The sequence below is a fragment of the Schistocerca nitens genome, chromosome 1, assembly GCF_023898315.1.
Source record: "Schistocerca nitens isolate TAMUIC-IGC-003100 chromosome 1, iqSchNite1.1, whole genome shotgun sequence".
NCBI classification, from domain to species: Eukaryota; Metazoa; Arthropoda; class Insecta; order Orthoptera; family Acrididae; genus Schistocerca; species Schistocerca nitens.
In genome coordinates this window covers 290,579,568-290,605,420 of record NC_064614.1, presented here as the reverse complement: position 1 = coordinate 290,605,420, position 25,853 = coordinate 290,579,568, and the positions used below count along the sequence as shown (strand labels likewise).

At 43.9% G+C, this 25,853-nt stretch overlaps 1 protein-coding gene and 1 non-coding gene across 2 annotated transcripts in view; both read right to left on the bottom strand.

Moving 5' to 3' along the window:
- Positions 1 to 25,853, bottom strand: part of LOC126243480 (uncharacterized) — a 1,765,051-nt gene that overhangs the window by 1,608,130 nt on the left and 131,068 nt on the right. The gene's annotated exons all lie outside the window — the stretch shown is intronic.
- On the bottom strand, positions 2,021 to 2,127 carry LOC126205268 (U6 spliceosomal RNA). The gene has a single exon (XR_007540557.1). It is a non-coding gene; the product is annotated as a U6 spliceosomal RNA (small nuclear RNA).

Below are 25,853 nucleotides of genomic sequence, written 5' to 3'. Positions count from 1 at the left end.
CCTTGATGCGCCTGGGCATTGAGTCAAACAGAGCTTGGATGGCATGTACAGGTACAGCTGCCCATGCAACTTCAACACGATACAACAGGTCATCAAGAGTAGTGACTGGCGTATTGTGACGAGCCAGTTGCTCGGCCACCATAGACCAGACGTTTTCAATTGGTGAGAGATCTGGAGAATGTGTTGTCCAGGGCAGCAGTCAAACATTTTCTGTATCCAGCAAGGCCCGTACAGGACCTTCAACTTGCGGTCGTGCATTATCCTGCTGAAATGTAGGGTTTCGCAGGTATCGAATGAAGGGTAGAGCCACGGGTCGTAAAACATCTGAAATGTAACGTCCACTGTTCAAAGTGCCGTCAATGCGAACAAGAGGTGACCGAGACGTGTAACCAATGGCACCCCATACCATCACGCCTGGTGAAACGCCAGTATGGCGATGACGAATAGACGCTTCCAATGTACGTTCACCGCGATGTCGCCGAACCGGATGCGACCATCATGATGCTGTAAACAGAACCTGGATTCATCCGAAAAATTGACGTTTTGCCATTCGTGCACCCAAGTTCGTCGTTGAGTACACCACCGCAGGAGGTCCTGCCTGTGATGCAGCGTCAAGGGTAACCGCAGTCGTGGTCATCGAGCTGATAGTCCATGCCGCTGCAAACGTCGTCGAACTGTTCGTGCAGATGGTTGTTGTCTTGCGAAAGTCCTCATGTGTTGACTCAGGGATCGAGACGTGGCTGCACGATCCGTTATAGCCATGCGGATAAGATGACTGTCATCTCGACTGCTAGTGATACGAGGCCGTTGGGATCCAGTACGGCGTTCCGTATTACCCTCTTGAACTCAACGATTCCAGATTCCAAAAACAGTCATTAGATCTCGACGAACGGGAGGAGAAATGTCGCGATACGATAAACCGCAATCGCGATAGGATACAATCCGACCTCTATCAAATTCGGAAACGTGATGGTACGGATTTCTCCTCCTTACACGAGACATCACAACAACGTTTCACCAGGAAACGCCGGTCAAGTGCTGTTTGTATATGAGAAATCGGTTGGAAACTTTTCTCGTGTCAGCACGTTGTAGGTGTCGCCACCGGCGCCAAACTTGTGTGAATGCTCTGAAAATTTCGCGTCTGTAGCACGTCGTCTTCGTGGTGTAGCAATTGTAATGTCCAGTTGTGTGCTATAACACTGGAAGCGATGTTGTGCTGACCAGCGTTCCCATCGGATATGCCGTATTACTACAAACTGAAGTAACGATGTTTTAAGAAATGAATCGTCCACTTCAGGTGGAAGGCTATAAATGATAACCTGAGTATACTCGAGTGCCGCATTTTCAAAGAGGACTTGGCTAACGGAACCATCTCGATGTGTAAACAACACTTCAGAACCAACCCCAGAGAGAAGCCTTTCTACTTGAACGGGATCATAAAACTTCACAAAGAAAGCATACAAATCAGATTCGAAGCAAGCAGTATCTACCTGATCAGGTGTAACACGGATAACATCAGCCAACCAATCGTGAATTTCTTAAGAGCCAGATTGAACACGACGCGTACTCTGTACTCTTGTCAAAACTGAAAAGAACAGTAGCTCGACGTGGAACAGATTTAGGAGACTCGACAGACACCTTGACGAGGGCAGAAAATATCGCCGCCCAGAGGAAAACGACAACACACTCCGCTACGCAACTGCGATGTGACTCCGGCTGATACATCAACAAGACTATCTTCGACACAAGCTTCGCCGCGGCACAGGCGGAAGTTAACTAAAATGGTTCAAATGGCTCTGAGCACTATGGGACTCAACTGCTGAGGTCATTAGTCCCCTAGAACTTAGAACTAGTTAAACCTAACTAACCTAAGGACATCACAAACATCCATGCCCGAGGCAGGATTCGAACCTGCGACCGTAGCGGTCTTGCGGTTCCAGACTGCAGCGCCTTTAACCGCACGGCCACTTCGGCCGGCAGGAAGTTAACTACGACCTGCTCGCTCGACGCGCAAGGCGACACTAATGTAGAACCCTTCACTATTTTGCGTGTCATCGTTGCGCAGGGGCCACGCTAATCTTCTCTGTATCGTTCATATTTTAGTATATGTACCGCCGAAGCGAGTACAGTCCTCACGGGTGCTGCATATAGCGTTAGTATTTCCAGGTAATATTTTTCATGGCGTAGCAGCGTCGCTTTGCGTACATAAGCAGCAAAGTCATGTCTCAAGGAAGTGCCATTTTCTGTTGCGCAGAATATTCTTGTACTCTCAAGAATAAATCACAAATGTCTTTAATAATGTACTGAACATGTCATAATTAGTGAGGAGTATTAATCAATATCACAGTACAACTTCGCTCAGGTATGATAAAATGTCGCCATGTCGACCCCCTTTCGCGGTTCTCGCTATACATGCTGCATCTTTCTTTTATTATCTACCAGTTAATATCTTTTCAATATTCACTAGCCAATCGCCCCGGCTTCACATTGGTAGCAATAAGCATCTACAGCTGGACAGCATTTCTGGCGTAGAGGTATAGCTGTGTAGATATATTAAAAAGTTATATGGCTGAATATCATCGCCTTCACGCAACTTAAACGATTTAAGCAGGACACTGCAGGAGAGTTCAAAGCAGACGCGAATGTAGCCAGTTACATATATAAATGCGTTTGGAGTTACATCTCGAGGAAATGATGGGGGTTGCGAACTACGGCTACTCCCGCTGTGTGTAACTGCACCGCCATTTCGGCGTGAGCTATGGCCACTTGCTGGCCTCGCCACTCCTGCGCGGGCTACATTTTCTGTGTGACCTTTTACTGGATTTTCCAACGTAACGTCGCTACAAAGCACCCTTTGTAACACAACATAGCTACGAAGGCCCCTCTGCCACGTAACATCAGTATGAAGCAGCCTCTGACACGCAACATTGGTAGACAACATTCTCCGCCAGCCAAGACTGGTACGGAGCTCCCTCTGCTATGCGACATCAGTATGAAGCATCCTTGACACATAATATTGGTACAAAGCACTGTCTGCCATTCAACACTGGTATGAAACATCCTCTGTCACAAAAACGCTGTGAAGCACCTTGCGCCACACAACATTTCTACGAAGCACCATATGCGAAGCAACACTGTTAAGCATAACGCAACCTGTGCCACAGTAAAGCCTGTAACACTGCAACTGCATTTACGTAGCTTGTGCAATCAAATACCAAATTTGGTTTATTACGTACTATGCCCAACAGAATAAATAGTCCTGTCACGGAAAAGCCACGTATAACAGTACCGTCCGCTACTGCTATACCATAACCGCAACGTTAGAGGCAGATCGTAAAATGGAACTATCTTGTTAAAGCTGAAATGAAGTGTCGGCAGAAGTGCCAACACCGTGTTGTTTGACGAAGCCGAAATGCACGCTATAAACTCACGCAGGCTGGCGTGAGGTCTGAAACAGGATACGTAATGAATGCTATAAAGAAAAGTACGTAGCTTCTGGAATACTTAACTTTAATCCATAATTGGTGAACATTGGTCTTGTTACTGTACATGGTTCATTAGATACATAGCAAAGGAGAAATGGCGCCTTGCTAGGTCGTAGCAATTGACTTAGCTGAAGGCTATGCTAACTATCGTCTCGGCAAATGAGAGCGTAATTCTCAGTGAACCTTTCCTAGCAACGTCGGCTGTAAAACTAGGGCGAGTGCCAGTAAGTCTCTCTAGACCTGCCGTGTGGCGGCGCTCGGTCTGCAATTACTGACAATGGCGACACGCGGGTCCGTCGTATACTAGCGGACCGCGGCCGATTTAAAAGGCTACCACCTAGCAAGTGTGGTGTCTGGCGGTGACACCACAAAAGCAGTTATGATATAAAGCAACAGAGCAGTGTTACCCTCTGAAAGGAATTTTGTTGTGTTGACCGCGATGTACCTGCCGGAGGTGGCTTATCGAAAGTGAAAGTCAGAATTACGTAAATATTTAAACAATAACGAACAATAATTTACCTATCCACAGAGTCCAAATAATAATAAAAAAGATAGCCAGCCTAATTAGGCATAAGAATGAGTAACCATTCTTCATCAAGAAACTAATATTGAGTAACTCAAATGGGCAAACACAGCGTATACTTTGTCACACCAGAGTGCAATGAACCCTGACGTCTGCTATGTTCACGTTAAGGTTGGAGCTGACAGAGCAGATCGAACTATTTGCATAAATATAACAGATAACGAAACACATTATTACCTTGAGGACTTAGTCTCAATAACGTTACTATTAATATTCACTGTAGAATCGTAAATTGGACATAGGTTAAATATTACTTTTCAAACAAATTCCTATCTGACATGAAATATGGATATGGTTCACAGCAAAATCAGTTATTGTGCATAGATTAATTCTCTCACTACTAAACACCTTTCTACTTAGAATGAAAATTAAATGGAGTTCACTAACAAATTACTTCTCACTGTCTTTTGAATAAAGAAGTTACTGTTTTCATAGATAGTGGTATTTTTATTAATTGTTATCTAGCATGAGCGCAATAGACAAGCTGTGGATCCTGTTACACCATTGATATGCACTTTTAATATATAAGAGGAACCCAATATTGTACAGAACTTCACAGGAATAGCAAGAGTAATTGAAACTTTCTATAATTAAGTAACTTTGAGCATCTGGTCTATTTCCAATGGGGGGCCTTAAACTTGACCACTGTAGTAGAGCAAAATAAATGCTCTTTCATTACATTAGTGAAACAAGCACTTAGCAAGCTTGAACATATAACTCTCAACAGTTGCAGTTCTCAACTTTTACTGCAGCGAAACACAAAATTGAGATATTTGTAAGATCCTTTCAACAAACAGTATTAATTTTAGCACACTCTATTGCCATATTAATTTTAATAAGCTTTCAATAAAGGACACTTGGTAAGCACTTTAGCGTGGGAGGGACCCTAAGTGGATATGTGACTGAGGATAAATCACTGTAGGTACAAGAATTCAGTTAAAATTTACCTTATATTTCAGTACACTATAACATCCTACGAGCTGATCCTTCACTGTACATTATTATAGTTCTTCTGTTCCATTACAGTGATTGCGCAACGTGGTGGCGAGTGCATGTTGGTAGGTGGATTTCCAAGTAGAAATTCTGGACTCTGTCATTTCTTGGTGGCGATGATAGATACCAATTCCAGAATAGTTCCAGCTCTTTATCCATCCATTCGAGGCATTAGCACCTGGGGAAACGGCACCAAAAGCCTCTCTCGGCACCAGCACAATACACAACTTTTACATGAGCAGTTGACAGTTTGGTAGCTCGTCCCCGACTGACTCTCCCTTCCACCTTTTTATCCAAGCCAACCATTTTTTTCGCGCGCTACACAGTTCCGTTCCCGAGGGGAACCACACCACCTTTTACATACAAAATAACTAAGAACCCTAAGTGAAGGTTAGCAGTTTACATAACAGCAACCAAACATATTAAATAAAACAGAACATTCACATATTGACATTTCTACAAAAAATTATTTAAACAAAATTACAATTATATACATTAAGTTTTGTTCCCCCCAAATGAAACAAAGAATTTAAATGGTAGATACACTACATTGCACAGAATCAAACCATGACATCAAAGTTTTTAGAAAGGAAAAAAGCGAACACACTTGTGCTATCAATGCAAAACATTTACAGAAACTAAACGTTGCGACATTAAACATCAAACAAAATGCCAAATAAATCACTACAGTATTAGATCCATGGTGTTACAAGCCCTCTACTGTATAAAGTAAGGAGGGCCAAGCAAACAGCGGTCGCCATTTTTGGGCCAAATGACTTGCGCTTTTCATAGCGTATCAACGGCCCAATGCGTCAAGACGAGTTTGTTATCATTTTTCGAAGAAACTGAAAATCAAAAACACAGGTCAGTAGTTAAAATTATTATTATTTGCGCGAACTGTGCCAAAAAGATTTTCGAGACCATCGGGGGTGAGACAGGAGAATGACTACAGGTTGCACTGGTTTTCACGTACGTCTTTTGCTTATTTTGATATTTTCAAATAGAATAATGATTTTCCTCTACAACTCCTTAGCATCATCGTATTTCTCCTCTTCTACATTTTACCTACAGTTTTTCTGTTTCTTGACGTAACTAATTTTAATCAACGAAAGATGGTTTATATGAAATATGCAGTCGACATATCTGAATATTTAAGCATTTTCTGTGCAGCTACATACTTTATTGCCGCCGCAACAATGATTCAGGAGCGTGTAGGGTAGGCCACAATTCATTTTCTCGTAATATGTAGGCCTTATAACATTTCCCCTGAGATCCCATGGAATGTTAGGTTTAGTTTCGTCACACAATTTAAGGACACGTTTAAATGAAAAAAAAAACCTGCAAGTGGAAATTTATTAACCCATACAACACCAAATGAAAGTAACTACCCATCTAAATTTCTGATATGGTTCCTGAAGTTCTTCGAATGTGGGGTACACTTGGCATAAAATACAGCTACCGTTCTGAAGAACAAGGATGTTGGCAGTGGTTTTTGTTACATGATATTTACCTGTTTTAATACCACATTCAAGCCATAAAGCTTGATTTTGTTCACCTACATCAGATACAAACACATCAATCATTAGGCCAATATCTTCACACCTCTTAATAATGTCCCACAAGAATGACTTGAGATCGACAGATGAAATAGACTTTCTTGTGAAATTATTTGCAACAACTTGCTTCCATCATGTTCTTAGTCTTTTGTGCATGACCACCAGTGCATGCAAAGTGTGTATTTCCTTTGAACCATTAGCTCGAGGGAGTGTTGGGTTTCCAATGGCGATTTTTGATGATACGTCATATAGTAGCCATGGCACACCTAGCACAAGAGCCAAGTTAATTCAATGTGTCCATCTTAACTTTAAATGCAGATGCCTTATCAACTACTGTATCAGGTGTAAAAAGCAGTATTTCCGTATTTGGAGTTAGTATCTGTTCCCAAAAGGACAGATAGTGTTGATGACCGTGCAGCTTCTCGAGAATGAAATAATTAAATCGAAACCCTTAGCTGCCGACAGGTGTTTATATACGTCAATGGGGACAATGTGTGCCCCGACTGGGACTCGAACTCGGGATCTCCTGCTTACATGGCAGATGCTCTGCCTATCGACAGCTAAGGATTTCGATTTAATTATCATTTCATTCTAGAGAAACTGCTCGGTCATAAATGGTATCTGCTCGTTCTTCTTATAGTTAAAGGCTACCCGGCCATTGACGTCCTCCTGTGCGAATGCACAAGCTTTGCCCCAACTCTCACGGGAATCCGGAACTCAGCTGCTTAGTCTGCCGCGAGTAATGAATGAATGGGCAAATATCTATTAGGAGCACTACGAATGTAGGTTGTGGACGGTTGGGAATGTGGGTGTCACGGGAAGCGTCGCAGTCGCACTATCGTCTGTGCCCCCGGTGGCTCGGATAGAGCGTCTGCAGTGTAAGGAGGGATCCCGGGTTTGAGTCCCGGTCGGAGAACACTTTGTCAACTGTCCCCATTGATGTATATCAACACCTGTCGACTGCTAAGGTTTTCGATTTAATTATCATTTTCATATTTCTTTGCAGCATGCGTTCACTTGGCAGTGGTTTCCCAGTTTCCTCACTGTAGCCGCTGCTTTCGCAGGCTAAAGGGATCTTGAATGTTTTGTTTATTGTTTCTGACGGGCATTTAATTCCGCCAATTGCTAACTTACCCAGTCATACAAACCGACTTTCATTAAGGAAATGCTTTTTAAACACAGACACAAATTCAATCTGCGCATTGGCACTGAGGTTGTTTTTTTTTTTTTTTTTTTTTTTTGTAATAACTGAAATTCCCACTGTAAAATTTAAATTGCCGATTGTAAGGTGTTCCCATCAGTTCTGTACAAATTTGTTCCATCCGCACCCATCTCGGTCAATTGAATCATCTAATCCATTCAATGAAAATACAAGAAAGGCTGTTGTTGTAATTCAATGATATATTTGACTATCTCAGTAGATACGAAGTGAGAAAAAGTATGAACTTTTGTTATGTCCTGCGACATTACTGTTACGTACTGGTGTCATTTTCTGACATCATTTAATGGTTATTTTATTGAGAGCACTGCACATGTGGCCTAGGGAGGACGGCTTAGCATTTGTTGCTGTGGGAAGCTCCACTTCAGATGTGGTCTCAGGGTCCTACTGTCAGCAGAAGGCAGGCAGTGAATCTTATTAGAAGAGGCTAACTTCTGCAGGGAGATGGGCAGTTTCTGCGGAAGTGAGGCAGCGGCCTACTCAGCGCTTTTGTGGGAAGATGCCACCATTGTCATCACCGGATAATAATTGAGTTTTCTGCATGAACATTAAATATGAAGATGCCACGGTGCCCCATGGGCATTGGGAGATAACTGGTTAGTTTTGCACCAAAATTTTTGTCAGCCAATCTGAGTTTCCGCACCAACATACCTGTAGCGAAGAAGTCGGTAAATGGAGGAGACACTTCAACAGCCCATATCAACTTCCTGCTTGTTAATCTGCATTTTGTGTGGGGAGAGTGGAAACTTTCTGCTTGAAACCCCCCCCCCCCCCGTTTTTTCATGAAATAAGAGATATTTTATTCCATCACATTGGCAGTAGCAATGGGTCGTTCCTTGCATTTGGTGTTTTCGAAAGCAAGGGAGCTGAGGACGTGAACTAAGATTCTGGGCTTTTCTGCTCTGGGCTGCCGTGCTGGGCGTTTCTCCTGCGGGCTGCCATTTGGTGCTGATCGACGTGCACTAGATTTTGCTGAGGAAATGCAAGCGTCGCAATTACGGTAACGTGATGCACATTCACGGTTGCTTAGTTCGGCTATACTGGTGTAATTTGTCTTCTCGTTCTATCGTTAACTTCAGTTTCGCGAGCTGCCTAGATAAGCAGATCTTCGTTATGAAACTTCCTGACAGATTAAAACTGTGTGCCGGACCGAGACTCGAACTCGGGACTTTTGCGTTTCGCGGGTAAGTGCTCTACTATCTCAGCTACCCAAGCACGACTCACGCCCCGTCCTAACAGCTTCACTTCTGCTAGTGCCTCGTCTCCTACCTTCCAAACTTTACAGAAGCTCTCCTGCGAACCTTTCAGAACTAGCACTCCTGACAGAAAGGATATTGCGGAGACATGGCATAGCCAGAGCCTGGGGAATGTGTCCAGGATTAGATTTACACTCTGCAGAGGAGTGTGCGCTGATATGAAACTTCCTGGCAGATTAAAACTGTGTGCCGCACCGAGACTCGAACTCGGGACTTTTGCGTTTCGTGGGCGTGAGTCGTGTTGGGTAGCTCAGATGGTAGAGCACTTGCCCTCGAAACTTTCTCCTAACGTCTCCTCTCCGAATGCGGGACACACCTTCAGAGGTACCACTGAAGATATCTCTCGCAATCGGAAAGGAAACATTAGGAGAAAATTTTATACATCGAACACGGTCTATTAACTCAGAAGATTTAAGTGCTTTCTACAGTCAGTTCAGGAAACGTTTGAGATGATATAGGGAATGACGGCACTGGACGGTGAATGACTGGAAACAAGTCATCTGGAGTATTGAACAACTCTGCACCCTGTGGCAGTTCGAGGGAGAGTTTGAGTTGGACGAATGCCTGGAGAACATTATCTGCCGTAATGAGTAATGCAAACAATGAGTTATGGAGGTGGTGGTGTTGCGGTATGGTGATATTTTAGTGTTTGAGCAGTGATTCCCTTATTGTGCTTATCAAAACGGTGAATGAGAAATGATGCATATGTCACAGCATTGTGTACTGCACAGAAAGGAGGAACAGTTCGGAGACGACGATTATTTTTGTCAGTATGACGATGCACTCTGTCATAAAGCAGCATCTGCGAGGCAATGGTTCGTGGTTTGTAATATTACTGAAATAGAACGGCCTGCACAGAGTTCTGACCTGGACCCAATGGAAGACCTTCGGGATGAATTACGACGTCGTCATCGGTTCAGACCCCAGCGTACATCATCACTCTTCTTTCGGCTGCTATTCCTCCACAGACATTCAGACACCTCGGTGAAAGTGTCCCCAGCAGAGCTCAGGCTGTAAAAGGCAAAGGGTGCACGGACACCATAACAATGTCCGCTAAATAGTAGTCTGTATAGATTTGATCCGATTGTTTATGTGTGGAATATCGTACACTTTTCTGCCAGTCAAATAAACCTGTGCTTTTTAAAATGGTTAACTGTTGCATAAAACCATATAAAATTACGAATGGAAGTTGTCTGTTTCGGTCGTTGCCGACATCTCCAGACCGCCATTCTTGAAATCACATGTGTCTTTCTTTTCAAAGTCCATATTAATTTGCATCGAAAATTCTTGCGTTAACTCTATATATCAACAAATATGAGCAGCACAAATGTACCTTACGCGATCATTTTTGTAGACGAGCAGCGAATTCCTAGTATCATAACCATGAATCATAGCCTGCCATTTTGTTTGCCAACAGCTTATCCAACGTGATTGTTTTAGTTCATACCTGATCTATAAATGTAGGACTGACTAATGTTTAAATTTTAACAGTAAATTAGCTAGGAGAATTTATCAGCGATATTCACCGAGATTTCCAAAATTCTTGTCAATTGACTCAAAGTTGGTTTTCTCCTCCATGTAGGTCATTACAGTTTTGAGCTTTGTTTATGCTTGCTATATATTGTTCGGCAGACCACCAGAAGCTTAGAACCTATCCTCCTTTGTTACATAAAATAATTTCTTAGGTCGTCAGAACAACAAGAAACGAGTTTGTTTCTTTCACATATTTCGCTTATTCATATTTTTCTCATTCATCGTATACTCCTATCGTTCTTCCAGTTTTCTTAAAATATATCTAAAATCTTTCTGACTGTTGGTAAACTTTACATCAGTGTAAGAAACAAAGTTTCGGACTAAAATCGAAATATTTAGCACATATAGTTAGTATAATCAGTTAGGTTTAAAAATTTTTCATTAACAGTAAAAACATTTAAAATGTAGTTCTTGTACGTGCTGAGTGCCAACGTCTAGTTAAAAATTTCCTGTGCCCGTAGTAGCGCTTGAAGCTATAATTTTAAGTGGCGTACATTAGTTGGTCCGAACAAAGGGAAAACCAGAACTTCAGTTTCATCTTTATTTGTCGAATCCACGCAGGTGGCACAATAATTGTCAAAATATTCGTTTGAAGGCCTAAATGACGTAGTGCTGCAATGGTTACGCATGTTGCACCTGATGCGAAATTCACCGTTTCATAACACACGCGTTGCTTTTATCTTGATGATCTGAATCTACAGGAGATATAGTTATTGATGACTACAAAACTGTGCTTCGTAATTAAAACGGTTAGTCGCTTAGTGGTTATTAAAACATTGGTTTTGTGCGGCAGAGTACATGTTATATACTTTCATGAGCTGAGGTCAGTTATAAAGTACTTGTAGCGATGTTAAATTACATGAAATTTGATTAGTGCATATATAATTCGTATATGAGGCTCGCGACGCAGTAATGTTCAAAATATAAATTGTTCGAGAAGCAGATTGTGGTCTGAGTGCAATTGTATCACATATCATAAAAATACATTTGTTGTTGTTGTTGTTGTTGTAGTCTTCAGTCCTGAGACTGGTTTGATGCAGCTCTCCATGCTACCCTATTGTGTGCAAGCTTCTTCATCTCTCAGTACTTACTACAACTTACATCCATCTGAATCTGCTTACTGTATTCATCTCTTAGTCTCCCTCTACGATTTTTACCCTCCACGCTGCCCTCCACTTTGCATCCCACGACTTAATTCTACTACATTCCATTATCCTTGTTTTGCTTTTGTTGATGTTCATCTTATATCCTCCTTTCAAGACACTGTCCATTCCGTTCAACAGCTCTTTCAAGTCCTTTGCTGTCTCTGACAGAATTACAGTGCCATCTGTGAACCTCGAAGTTTTTATTTCTTCTCCATGGATTTTAATACCTACTCCGAATTGTTCTTTCGTTTCCTTTAGTGCTTGCTCAATATATATATTGAGTAACATCGGGGAGAGGCTATAACCCTGTCTCACTCCCTTCCCAACCGCTGCTTCCCGTTCATGTCCCTCGACTCTTATAACTGCCATCTGGCTTCTGTACAAATTGTAAATAGCCGTTCGCTCCCTTTATTTTACCCCTGCCACCTTTAGAATTTGAAAGAGAGTATTCCAGTCAACATTGTCAACAGCTTTCTCTAAGTCTACAAATGCTAGAAACGTAGGTTTGCCTTTCCTTAATCTAGCTTCTAAGATAAGTCGTAAGGTCAGTACTGCCTCACGTGTTCCAGTTTTTCTACGGAATCCAAAGTGATCTACCCCGAGGTCGGATTCTACCAGTTTTTCCATTCGTCTGTGAAGAATTCGTGTTAGTATATTGCAGCTGTGACTTATTAAACTGATAGCTCGGTAATTTACACATCTGTCAACACCTACTTTCTTTGGGATTGAAATTATTATATTCTTCTTGAAGTCTGAGGGTATTTCGCCTGTCTCATACATCTTGCTCACCAGATGGCAGAGTTTTCTCAGGACTGGCTCTCCCAAGTCCGTCACTAGTTCTAATGGAATGCTGTCTACTCCTGGGGCCTTGTTTCGACTCGGGTCTTTCAGTGCTCTGTGAAACTCTTCACGCAGTATCATATCTCCCATTTCATCTTCTTCTACATTCTCTTCCATTTCCATAATATTGTCCTCAAGTACATCGCCCTTATGCAATTGATAATACCCATGTTTGTGACCTGAGCTACGTAGTCTGATGCAGTTCTTCAGGCTAGTCTATCATCTGCAAGCCCTTTTTCTCTGCGTATATTCTGCAACCTTCAATAATTTGAATCAGTTACTGTATTCAAGCCTTGTGCTCCGTCTACAATTTTTGCCAACTACACATCCCTCCATTGACAAGCTGGCTATTTCTTGATGGCTGAGGATGAGTTCTGTCAATCGATCCTTCTCTTGCACCCAGGTACACAATAAATTAATTTTCTCCTCGATTGAATCTAGTAACTCCTTTATAGTTATCCCATGTACTCCCCAAAGCTTCAGCACTCTCCTCTAATATCACATTTAAAAACCTTATTTTCTTTTCTTGATTCCACTGTTTATCATCTCCCGATCATTTCCATTCGACGCTACACTCCAAGCAAATACCTGTAGAAAAGATGTCTTAACCCTTAAATTTATAAATGTCAACAAAAATTTCTTTCCCATAAATAATTTCTTTCTACTGGCAGTCTACATTTTACATTCACTCTGCTTCTGTTCTCAGTTATATTTCTGACCAGTTAGTGAGAACCAGCTACTGTTTTTTTTGTGGCAATCTAAGCCCCTCAGCATTAACTGATTTAATTCAGCTGTATTGCATCAACTTGGATTTACTTTCGTTGATATTCATGCAATATTATCTTTTCAAGTAAGTATCCATTACTTTCAACTAACATTTCAAGTTCTTTCGAATCTGAACTTTAAAATCCTTTCCATCTCTCTATCCCTGTCTCTTTTTTATTAATGTCTGCGCTAACTTAACGTTTGCCCTTAATGATCTTCAAATAACAATAGCACAGGTTATAAATGACACACCTCACCCAAGCAAACTTTTACTACTGAAGTATCTAAAATTTGTGTGTGAGCTTTTTGCTATTAACTAATCTACATCTTCGCGTGTACATAGACTAACACACTATTTTTCTTGTTGTGATCTTGAGCCCGAAAACTGTTTTGATGCCTTCACGCTACTCTACCCTGTGCAAACCTCTTCGTCTCCGAATAACCATTGCAACCTACATTCTTCTGAATCTGCTTACTGACTATGTCTCTAGGTCATCATCTGCGATTTTTACGCCTTCTCACTTCCCTCGAATGGTGCACTCAGCCTCGTGATGCCACTTGAGGAGCTACTCGATCGAATAGTAGCGGCTCCGGTCACAGAAAACCATCGTAACGACCGGGAGAGCGGTGTGCTGACCACACGCCCCTCGTATCCACATCATCCCCTGAGGATGACACGGCGGTCGGATAGTCCCGATGGGCCACTTGTGGCCTGAAAACGGAGTGTTTTTACTTCCCTCCAATACTTGGTGATCACTTGATTTCTCAGAATGTATCTTACCAACTAAACCCATCTTCTAGTCAGGTTGCGCCACAAATTTCTTTTCTCCCCAATAACATTCGGAACCTCCTCATTAACAAAAACCATACCCATTGAATCTTCAGCATTCTTCTGTAGCACCACATTTCGAAAGATTCTATTCTCTTCTAGACTGATCTATTTGTCCTCCATATTTCAATTCCATATTTAGCTACACTCCATAAAGTCGCTTACATCTAAGACTTACTTGCACTTAAATCTGTATTCGATGTTAAATTTATCTTCTTCAGAAAGGCTTTTCTTGCCATCGTCAGTCTTCGTTTTACGCCCTCTGTACTTCGGCTATCGTCGGTAATTTTACTGGCCAAATAGCAAGCCTCATCTACTAATTCCATTGTCTCATTTCCTAATCGAATTCACTCCATATTGCCTAATTTAATGACTACATTTTACTACACTTGTTTTGCTTTTGTTGGTGTTCTTCTGATATCAGTCTTTCAAGACACTGTCAATTCAGGTACCTGCTTCTCGAAGTCGTTTGCTATCTCTAACAGTATTACATTGACATAGGCAAACCTCAAAAGTTTTATTTCTTCTCCCTGAGCTTTGATTCTTACACCAAATTTTCCTTTTCTTTCCTTTACTGCTTGCTCAATGTACAGATTGAACAATCTCTGGTATAGGCTACAACTCTGTCTCACTCAATTCTCAACAACTGCTCCCCTTGAATGCCCCATGACTCTTATAACAGCGGTTTTATTTTGTGTAAAAGTTATAAATCTCTCTTCGCTCCCTGTATTTTACCACTATTACCTTCAGAATTTCAAAGACAGTATTCCAGCCAATATCATCAAAAGCATTCTTTAAATATACAAATGCTTAAACGTATGTTTGCCTTTCTTTATTCTGTCTTCTAAGATAGGTCGAAGGGTCAGTATTGCCTCGCGTGTTCCTTCATACCTCTGGAATCCAAACAAACCTTGCTCAAGGTCGGCTGGAAGCAGTTTTTCCATTCTTCTGCAAAAAATTCGTTTTGGTATATGCACACCGGTCAGCACCTGTTTCTTTGCAATTATTACATTCGTCCTGGAGTCTGAGAGTGTTTCGGCTGTCACATGTTGCACAACAGATGGAAGACTTTTATAGAGGCTGGCTCTCCCAAGCCAATGTCGTCTACTACCGGCGCCTTGTTTCGACTTAGGTCTTTCAGTCCTTTATCAAATTCTTCTGTCAGTATCATATCTCCCACCTCATCTTCACCTACGTCCTCTTCCAGTATTATAATACTGCCTTCAAGTTCATTTGTCTTGTATAGACTCTCTATGTACTTCTTCCACCGTTCAGCTTCCATTCTTTTCTTAGAGCTATTTTTCCATATGAGCTCTGGATAATCATACAGCTACTAACAAACTACCCAGCTGATTCTGAAGCTGGAACAAATAGAGAAATGGTAACTGAAGGTCACGAGGGACCAGTGTTAGCAAGTAGCTAAGTACCAACTTCTGAATGTTTCAGTGACCGGTGAATGTTACACGCAGTGACAGTAGCGACAGATTGTTCCAGTGGTTGATGAATGCGAATCCTCGGTGGTGTCATCGCCTGGGCTGGTATTAATGCGGGACCGTCAGCGGGTCGTGTGGCGCAGGTAGGCGGCGCTCGTCACGCGGTGATAATGGGCCGCTGCTCTCAGCGGGTTCCAAATGGCCACTCCTTGCCTTAATGGTACGGCGCCCGCCTCCTCCAGGGCGCGGTCGGCGCGCCGGCCGCCAGCACGTAACGGCGCCAGGCCACGTAGCCATCAGGTCGCCACGTAACACTACCAAGTCCCCAGTGTGGTGCTGTGAAATTGTACGCAGCACTTGTAGGCTTCAAGGGGTATGGTACTAGCTCCGCAAAGCTACAGCTGTTGTTTCTGGTGAGTCCCAGATGTTTCACAATGAATATTATTTATCAGAATGTCACTCTTCCGCTACTCTAGTTCATCTATTTTTTCCTCTAATTCAGTTCATCTTTTTCCGAACCAACTGCTTCCTCTCAGCCTCATCCGTTACAAACTGAGTTTTATTTTTAATTTTCTCATTATTTTCAGGAAACGAAATATTTAAAAAAACGCCAGAGCGGATAAAAACGAATGAATATTAGTATGCTTAAAAATCAAACAAAACTATATGCTTCCAGAGGACTTTTCAAGTCTCAAACGTCTTTAAGTACGAATGCAGAATGAAGCGACGAATGAAAATTTGTAGCTGGGCTCTAATTCAAACCTGGGTCTCCTGCTCACGAGGCAGATGCGCTAATCGCTATGCCCCTTGGACAGTGGCTTTACACAACTGCACAGCTACCCTACCACGCCTCTTTCCTCAATCCAAATCCCCATTCACGCCTCAGACCATTTGGTATTGCACCTTGACTCGAATGGCAATGCAGAGACTCTCCTCCAAGTGTATTAGAGTAGCACCTCAACATCGATCGAAACGGAAGATCCTGCCCGAAACCCAGGCATAGGTGCTTTCATCAGGCGAAACAATAGGGTTCCAGAGACCTTTTCATGTCTCAGACGTCTATGATATATATATATGCAGACCGTAGTGACGAATGGGAGTTCCAGATATCTTCTCAAGTTTCAAACATCTGTGATGTAGACTGAAGCGACGGATGGGAATTCGAATCCCGGTCTTAGTACAAACTTTCATTCTTCGCTTCAGTCTACATATATACACTCCTGGAAATGGAAAAAAGAACACATTGACACCGGTGTGTCAGACCCACCATACTTGCTCCGGACACTGCGAGAGGGCTGTACAAGCAATGATCACACGCACGGCACAGCGGACACACCAGGAACCGTGGTGTTGGCCGTCGAATGGCGCTAGCTGCGCAGCATTTGTGCACCGCCGCCGTCAGTGTCAGCCAGTTTGCCGTGGCATACGGAGCTCCATCGCAGTCTTTAACACTGGTAGCATGCCGCGACAGCGTGGACGTGAACCGTATGTGCAGCTGACGGACTTTGAGCGAGGGCGTATAGTGGGCATGCGGGAGGCCGGGTGGACGTACCGCCGAATTGCTCAACACGTGGGGCGTGAGGTCTCCACAGTACATCGATGTTGTCGCCAGTGGTCGGCGGAAGGTGCACGTGCCCGTCGACCTGGGACCGGACCGCAGCGACGCACGGATGCACGCCACGACCGTAGGATCCTACGCAGTGCCGTAGGGGACCGAACCGTCACTTCCCAGCAAATTAGGGACACTGTTGCTCCTGGGGTATCGGCGAGGACCATTCGCAACCGTCTCCCTGAAGCTGGGCTACGGTCCCGCACACCGTTAGGCCGTCTTCCGCTCACGCCCCAACATCGTGCAGCCCGCCTCCAGTGGTGTCGCGACAGGCATGAATGGAGGGACGAATGGAGACGTGTCGTCTTCAGCGATGAGAGTCGCTTCTGCCTTGGTGCCAATGATGGTCGTATGCGTGTTTGGCGCCGTGCAGGTGAGCGCCACAATCAGGACTGCATACGACCGAGGCACACAGGGCCAACACCCGGCATCATGGTGTGGGGAGCGATCTCCTACACTGGCCGTACACCACTGGTGATCGTCGAGGGGACACTGAATATTACACGGTACATCCAAACCGTCATCGAACCCATCGTTCTACCATTCCTAGACCGGCAAGGGAACTTGCTGTTCCAACAGGACAATGCACGTCCGCATGTATCCCGTGCCACCCAACGTGCTCTAGAAGGTGTAAGTCAACTACCCTGGCCAGCAAGATCTCCGGATCTGTCCCCCCATTGAGCATGTCTGGGACTGGATGAAGCGTCGTCTCACGTGGTCTACACGTCCAGCACGAACGCTGGTCCAACTGAGGCGCCAGGTGGAAATGGCATGGCAAGCCGTTCCACAGGACTACATCCAGCATCTCTACGATCGTCTCCATGGGAGAATAGCAGCCTGAATTGCTGCGAAAGGTGGATATACACTGTACTAGTGCCGACATTGTGCATGCTCTGTTGCCTGTGTCTATGTGCCTGTGGTTCTGTCAGTGTGATCATGTGATGTATCTGACCCCAGGAATGTGTCAAAAAAGTTTCCCCTTCCTGGGACAATGAATTCACGGTGTTCTTATTTCAATTTCCAGGAGTGTACTTTAAATGTGGTATCCGAGGATACCAACGTTGACCATCCTGTCCAAAACCCAAGGTGTGGCACGGGGTCGACTTTGAACCCTTAAATAGGAACATTTGGTTTTTATTATAGACTTGGATGCTGCTGGAAAAAATACATACCTTTCTATGTCTCCCTCCTGTTGTTGCGCGATAGATGGCGCTGTAATGTATTAAAAAGCAATTTAATTCCAAAACGGTATTATCTTGAGAATAATGCATTGGTTTAAACCATAAAAACAGATGTGTGTGGCAACGGGTTACAGTTTTCTCTGTGTAGCTGTTCTGAAAGACACAGCTATTCATTCATTATTTCATTATTTTAATTGATATCAGTCCGTGCCCTCGTTTTTTAAATAAGTTTCTTCACAATCTGACTGCGTCATTAACCAGAGTGCAGGTTGTTACGATAGAAGAGGGAACGAAAAAGGCTTACAATTAGGGAGAAAATGGGAGGGATGTCACTAATGCTGTACTCCTTGTGCTCAACACAAAGGGATTACTCACACTGGCTGCCAGTGGGCACTAATTGAAATCCATGAGGGGAGTTGAAAATTTGTGCCGATCTGGGATTCGAACCCGGGCCCCTGCTTACTAGACAGATGCTTTAGTCACTAAGACATCCCGACACAGTCTCTTGGCAACTGCGCGGACATCCCTAGCACGCCTCCCGTCAGAGCAAAACTCTCAACTTATTCACTAATTCAGAACCTCTTGCCGCTGATCCTTATTATTCCCGGCATTTCCCGTAGTAGTTCGAGTCTGGTGTACATCTGGAGTGAAGAGATAGTTGACTGTCTTGCCTTAATTTTATATATACGTGGTGACTGTTGTTTTGGACATGTCCGAAAGAACAGACACCATTTTCATCCTGTAGTCATTATGAATTAATACTCAAAGGAATCACAGACACTAGTTGCGTGCGAGCATTGCGCTCACGCACTTCTTTTTGTTAGGTACAAGAAGTTGGCACTTAACTCCATTGACAACAGTCGTAGATGACCCTAAGAGGGTCAAGAAAAAATACGTTTTATCCTACCATCGTAGGCCTATCTTCTAGCTGCATATAACGATAGAGTCTACTATGAAGCACTATTCAACGTTGTTCACACTGCAATAGCCCTTAGAGCCATCTCATTTGTGGAATGGCAATAATGACGATACGAACGGCAGAACAACAAAATCACAGTGTAGAAAAATCGCCGACCCAGCCGGAAATCGAAACCGTGCCCTTCAGTTAGCAATCCCCCGCGCTGACCGCTCAACAACCGAGGCGAACGATTTCAGCACAGTTCTCGGGCACTTTTGTGAAATGTTGAGACGGCAACATTTAAATGTGTTATATCACTGCATTCGTCTTTTCGAGAGTTTTCAAATACCGGTAAATAAGTCTTTCCATTATAAAAATATACCTGCTTCAGTATCACGGTTACTACAGGTGTCGACTATTACATTTGCAAGATATCCCCGAAAACCTCATTGCCATAAACTGCACTGTTCACCGAATAATGGAACTGTTACCTCTTACACGACTTACATTACTTGATATCAATGTGGAAGAAGGATTAAGACAATGTGTCAGTTTATAATTAGTGACGTTTGAAGTAATTCGTCTGCAACTCTGTCACAGCCATTGTCAACTCGATACGTTGGTTAAATGTTTAAGTAAAATTCCAGTTCGTGGTTGTAAGAGATGTATACGCTCCTGATGTATTCAATCCGCGACTACGTGAGTCAAATACGTCCTACTATTAAATGTAGACCTATACGAAATACAGGGCTGAAGCAGTCTCACATTAACGTACGCAGTCTAAGAAAAAATATATGAAAGATCAAATAGCATCTGTTTGGGCAGAGAAAGGAAGACATCGACGTGATATGTACTTTTTTTACTATGTGCAAATCATCGACCAAGCCGGCCGGTGTGGCCTTGCGGTTCTAGGTGCTTCAGTCTGGAACCGCGTGACCTCTACGGTCGCAGGTTCGAATCCTGCCTTGGGCATGGATGTGTGTGATGTTCTTAGGTTAGTTAGGTTTAAGTAGTTCTAAGTTCTAGGGGACTGATACCCACAGATGTTAAGTCCCATAGTGCTCAGAGCCATTTGAACCATTTCATCGACCAAACTGAAATCAACCGTCATATACAGTCTCAAACAAAGATTCCTTTGAGATAAAAGAAGCTACAGATGCATTTTCTATATAAACTGAATTGCACTTCTTAAATAATATTAATGATTGTAAAAGATTTTATCATCTAATTATTTACTTAAACGACGACTCTTGTTTCAGCTGATTTCCATTTTCAAGTTATCGTTTTTAAGTTTCAAAATAGAGTTTTGGAGTGTATATGGAGATAGTGACTTACTTTCAATGCTTTTGAGGGTTGTTAGAACTTCGTGTATTGTCTGTAACTTTTTTTAATTGCGCTTTCAGTAGTCTGATAATTCCACTGATGTGTCAGTTTCAATACGCACTGCCAAACTCTTTTGTGACACATAGAAACCATAACCTGAAAATGACAAATTGCCGAAACGAGACTCCTCGTGTATGTTACTAATTACCTACTAAAATATATGTGCAGCAGAAAACAGGAAAATAACAATTTGTCATTCACTGACCTATAACATTTTCCATGTGTTCTGTGACGTGTAACTGAATGAAATACAACAATCACTTTGGCGACAATTGCACTTTCATATTCCTAGTTGCAATTCGTCCGCCGGCCGAGGTGGCCGAGGGGTTCTAGGCGCTACAGCCGCGAACCGCGCGACCGCTACGGCCGTAGGTTCGAGTCCTGCCTGGGGCATGGATGTGTGTGATGTCCATAGGTTAGTTAGGTTTAAGTAGTTCTAAGTTCTAGGGGACTGATGACCTTAGAAGTTAAGCCCCATAGTACTCAGGGCCATTTTTTTGCAATTTGTCGCGCTGGTTATAGAGACTGATTGCATCCAATGATATTCTACTTGTTTGTGTCGTTTTATAGGCACATATGACTAATATTCTCTTTAGTCCAGACAATGGTTTGTCATGATAGATGAGTGCAATATCTGTGTACAACTACCTATGTCCCCTGTGTGGTTGGCATATGCAAGACGTAGCCTTCTGGTACCCATAATGAAGGAATGGTTCTGAACCCTTTAAACTCATATGAACACACTTGGGCGTGGCATAGTACAGCAGGGGAACCGCATCATTTTCCTGATCCATATGTTTCTCTTGTGCCTTCTAAAGTTTTTCGTCCTACTCCCTCCCTTGCTTGTTTTCCCTGAGCGCTTCCCTTGATTTGTTTTCTCTACCTTTTCCACCAAACACATCCTGACGTTTTCCCTTATAGTAAATTTTTAGTACTGTCACATGGTTACTGGCCACATTTCATCAGTTAAGTAAGTTCATATGAGTGCTTTTCAGCTGTTATTTCAATTATATTTAGCCATCTATTTCGTTAGCTTTAATGAACATATACTCTTCAGCATTATTCCTTTGCTTACTGTTGAAGTAATTTAATGTGAGGATGTTGGTTCCACACGATATTACGAGATAAACATTGAAACGGGACGGAAATAAACTCACCCACCAGTGACTACGTCAGCTTTGTAGTCAGCCAGTCTCTTCTCTAGTGGATCTAGATAACTCATCTTGTGAACTGCCACCAACGTAAGAATTTCGCTATGAAATTCTTAAACAGAAACATTTACGTTTTTACCAGAAGAATGTCATTCATAGTTAATGAGTTTAGTATTTTGCGGAATTGGAGAACAGTAAAAGGATAATTACCAACGGCGATGCCACAGCCAAGATGTGCGTGCTTTGCTTTTGAGAAATGATGTGGCAACGCTGGCATCGCTGTGGGTGGTCGGCCGACACAGAGCAGGTGGCCGCCTGCAATCTATGGAGCGCTCTCAGAACGGGAAGCCGATGTGGTGCGAGAGACTTCCATGAATTGTGAGCAGAAGTATAGACACAGCAAACCGGCACAGGATGTTAGGATTTCCGGAGTAGTCTTCGCCAGTAAATACACTATTGGCCATTAAATACAAGATAAATTGACATGAGCTGTATTACGTGCCTGGATACGCAAATATTTAGCATTCTAGCCCAGCTAGAGAAATAAAGTACACACGTGTACGGCCTTAGATATATATCCACACAAATTGGAAAAATGGATGTACATCTGTATATATGTACGGATGTTCTATATTTCATCCTGAACGGCTGTACCGGTTGCAAACGAAACTGGGTACACATACCATTTACTGTCCGGAAAGAATTACTGTGATGCGTCGGGGCAGGGGGGGGGGGGGGAAACCATCCACCTATCGAAAAGGTGAGGATGAAATAGCAATGTAACACACGCCTCAGTATTACTCGTACTTTAGTCATCCATCATTTGAGAATGACAGCACACAGAGACTTGCAACAAACTTTACACACAATTTGAAATAATAGTTGAAATGATAATTAAATCAAGACCCTAAGCTGTCGACACGCGTTGATGTACATCAATGGGGACTGTTGAAAGTGTGTGCCCCGACCGGGACTCGAACCTGGGATCTCCTGCTTACACGACAGACTCACTATTCATCTGAGGCACCGGGGTCACAGAGGATAGTGCGACTACATGGATTTATCCCTTGCACGCTCCCCGTGAGACCCACATTCCCAGCTTAATGTCCAAACACTAAATACGAATGCCCCTACCCATTACAATCATTACTCGCGGCAGACAATCTTACCGATTCCCGTAAGAGTTCGGGCAATGCGTGTGCATCCAGCAGAGAAGAAGGTCAATGGCCGGTTAGCCTTAACTATATAAAGATGGTATCTGTTCTTTCAGACATGTCCGAAAGAACGGATACCATCTTCATATTCATGATAGTTTTTCTCTCTGACGGCCCCCAAAAAATGACGAAAGAGAAAAAGCTTCTTACTACATGCAGTAAAACTGTCATATGAAGCTTGAATTTAAATTTATTACTTCTTTACAAGTAATTCTATTCCTAACATATATCGCAGACAGTAGGCACATGTACCGCTGCTCATACATACAAAACAATATCATTGTACAGGGCATAATTCAGGAGATAGGACGTCACTAACGTTGAGATACGTGAAAAAAACTGCAGGATGAAATTCGCTAGACATACAGTAGACGCACAAGTGAAATGTGTAAAATAGGTGTGAAATATACACTCCTGGAAATGGAAAAAAGAACACATTGACACCGGTGTGTCAGACCCACCATACTTGCTCCGGACACTGCGAGAGGGCTGTGTACAAGCAATGATCACACGCACGGCACAGCGGACACACCAGGAACCGCGGTGTTGGCCGTCGAATGGCGCTAGCTGCGCAGCATTTGTGCACTGCCGCCGTCAGTGTCAGCCAGTTTGCCGTGGCATACGGAGCTCCATCGCAAACACTGGTAGCATGCCGCGACAGCGTGGACGTGAACCGTATGTGCAGTTGATGGACTTTGAGCGAGGGCGTATAGTGGGCATGCGGGAGGCCGGGTGGACGTACCGCCGAATTGCTCAACACGTGGGGCGTGAGGTCTCTACAGTACATCGATGTTGTCGCCAGTGGTCGGCGGAAGGTGCACGTGCCCGTCGACCTGGGACCGGACTGCAGCGACGCACGGATGCACGCCAAGACCGTAGGATCCTACGCCGTGCCGTAGGGGACCGCACCGCCACTTCCCAGCAAATTAGGGACACTGTTGCTCCTGGGGTATCGGCGAGGACCATTCGCAACCGTCTCCATGAAGCTGGGCTACGGTCCCGCACACCGTTAGGCCGTCTTCCGCTCACGCCCCAACATCGTGCAGCCCGCCTCCAGTGGTGTCGCGACAGCCGTGAATGGAGGGACGAATGGAGACGTGTCGTCTTCAGCGATGAGAGTCGCTTCTGCCTTGGTGCCAATGATGGTCGTATGCGTGTTTGGCGCCGTGCAGGTGAGCGCCACAATCAGGACTGCATACGACCGAGGCACACAGGGCCAACACCCGGCATCATGGTGTGGGGAGCGATCTCCTACACTGGCCGTACACCACTGGTGATCGTCGAGGGGACACTGAATAGTGCACGGTACATCCAAACCGTCATCGAACCCATCGTTCTACCATTCCTAGACCGGCAAGGAAACTTGCTGTTCCAACAGGACAATACACGTCCGCATGTATCCCGTGCCACCCAACGTGCTCTAGAAGGTGTAAGTCAACTAACCTGGCCAGCAAGATCTCCGGATCTGTCCCCCATTGAGCATGTTTGGGACTGGATGAAGCGTCGTCTCACGCGGTCTGCACGTCCAGCACGAACGCTGGTCCAACTGAGGCGCCGGCCGAAGTGGCCGTGCGGTTAAAGGCGCTGCAGTCTGGAACCGCAAGACCGCTACGGTCGCAGGTTCGAATCCTGCCTCGGGCATGGATGTTTGTGATGTCCTTAGGTTAGTTAGGTTTAACTAGTTCTAAGTTCTAGGGGACTAATGACCTCAGCAGTTGAGTCCCATAGTGCTCAGAGCCATTTGAACCAGCCAACTGAGGCGCCAGGTGGAAATGGCATGGCAAGCCGTTCCACAGGACTACATCCAGCATCTCTACGATCGTCTCCATGGGAGAATAGCAGCCTGCATTGCTGCGAAAGGCGGATATACACTGTACTAGTGCCGACATTGTGCATGCTCTGTTGCCTGTGTCTATGTGCCTGTGGTTCTGTCAGTGTGATCATGTGATGTATCTGACCCCAGGAATGTGTCAATAAAGTTTCCCCTTCCTGGGACAATGAATTCACGGTGTTCTTATTTCAATTTCCAGGAGTGTATTTGACACTGGGCATGCGAGCAAAGCTACGGTTAAGAAATACATCCTAAACCTCTGGAAAGATTTCAATCAAATTTGGTGTACATATTAGTTAAAATGAGGAAAGAAATACTGTAGAGGTAAAAACTACCAGCCCCTAATTGGTTAGGGGAGAGAAGGGAGGACCAAGAGACCGACAGCATGGGTGATGAAGGCAATAGACACAGACAGGGGAAGAGGAGATGGACGGGGATAAATAAGGGGGGGGGAGAGGGGGAAGGTGGAGTTGGACGTAGAAAGGAAAGAGCAGGAGATCGACAGATACAGGGCGGGGGGGAGACAGGCAGAGAATTGGGGGGGGGGGAGGTAGTGGACAGAGAAAGAGAAGAGGAGGAATAGGACAAAGAGGGTGGAGAGGATGAGATCGGCACAGTAAGGAAAGGGAAGGACATGGACAGGGAGCGGAGGGTGAGGAGATGAAATAATATAATATAAAAAAATACGTGGCAATGCCGGGTACTCAGGTAGGTTTGTATATAAGGTTTATTACGCAATGAGGATGTCCTGAAATCCAATTAGAATGTCGGCTGTTTGTACGAAGATGATATTAAAATTTGTAGGGTGAAGCATACATATTCACCGTAACATGTTAGCGAAAGATCTTACCGAGAACCCGAGAGTATTCCGGTTCTACATAAAATCGCCAGGCTGATTCGACGACTTCCTTTAAGCAAGTCACTTGTCGATCTCCTTGGGGTGGCCACA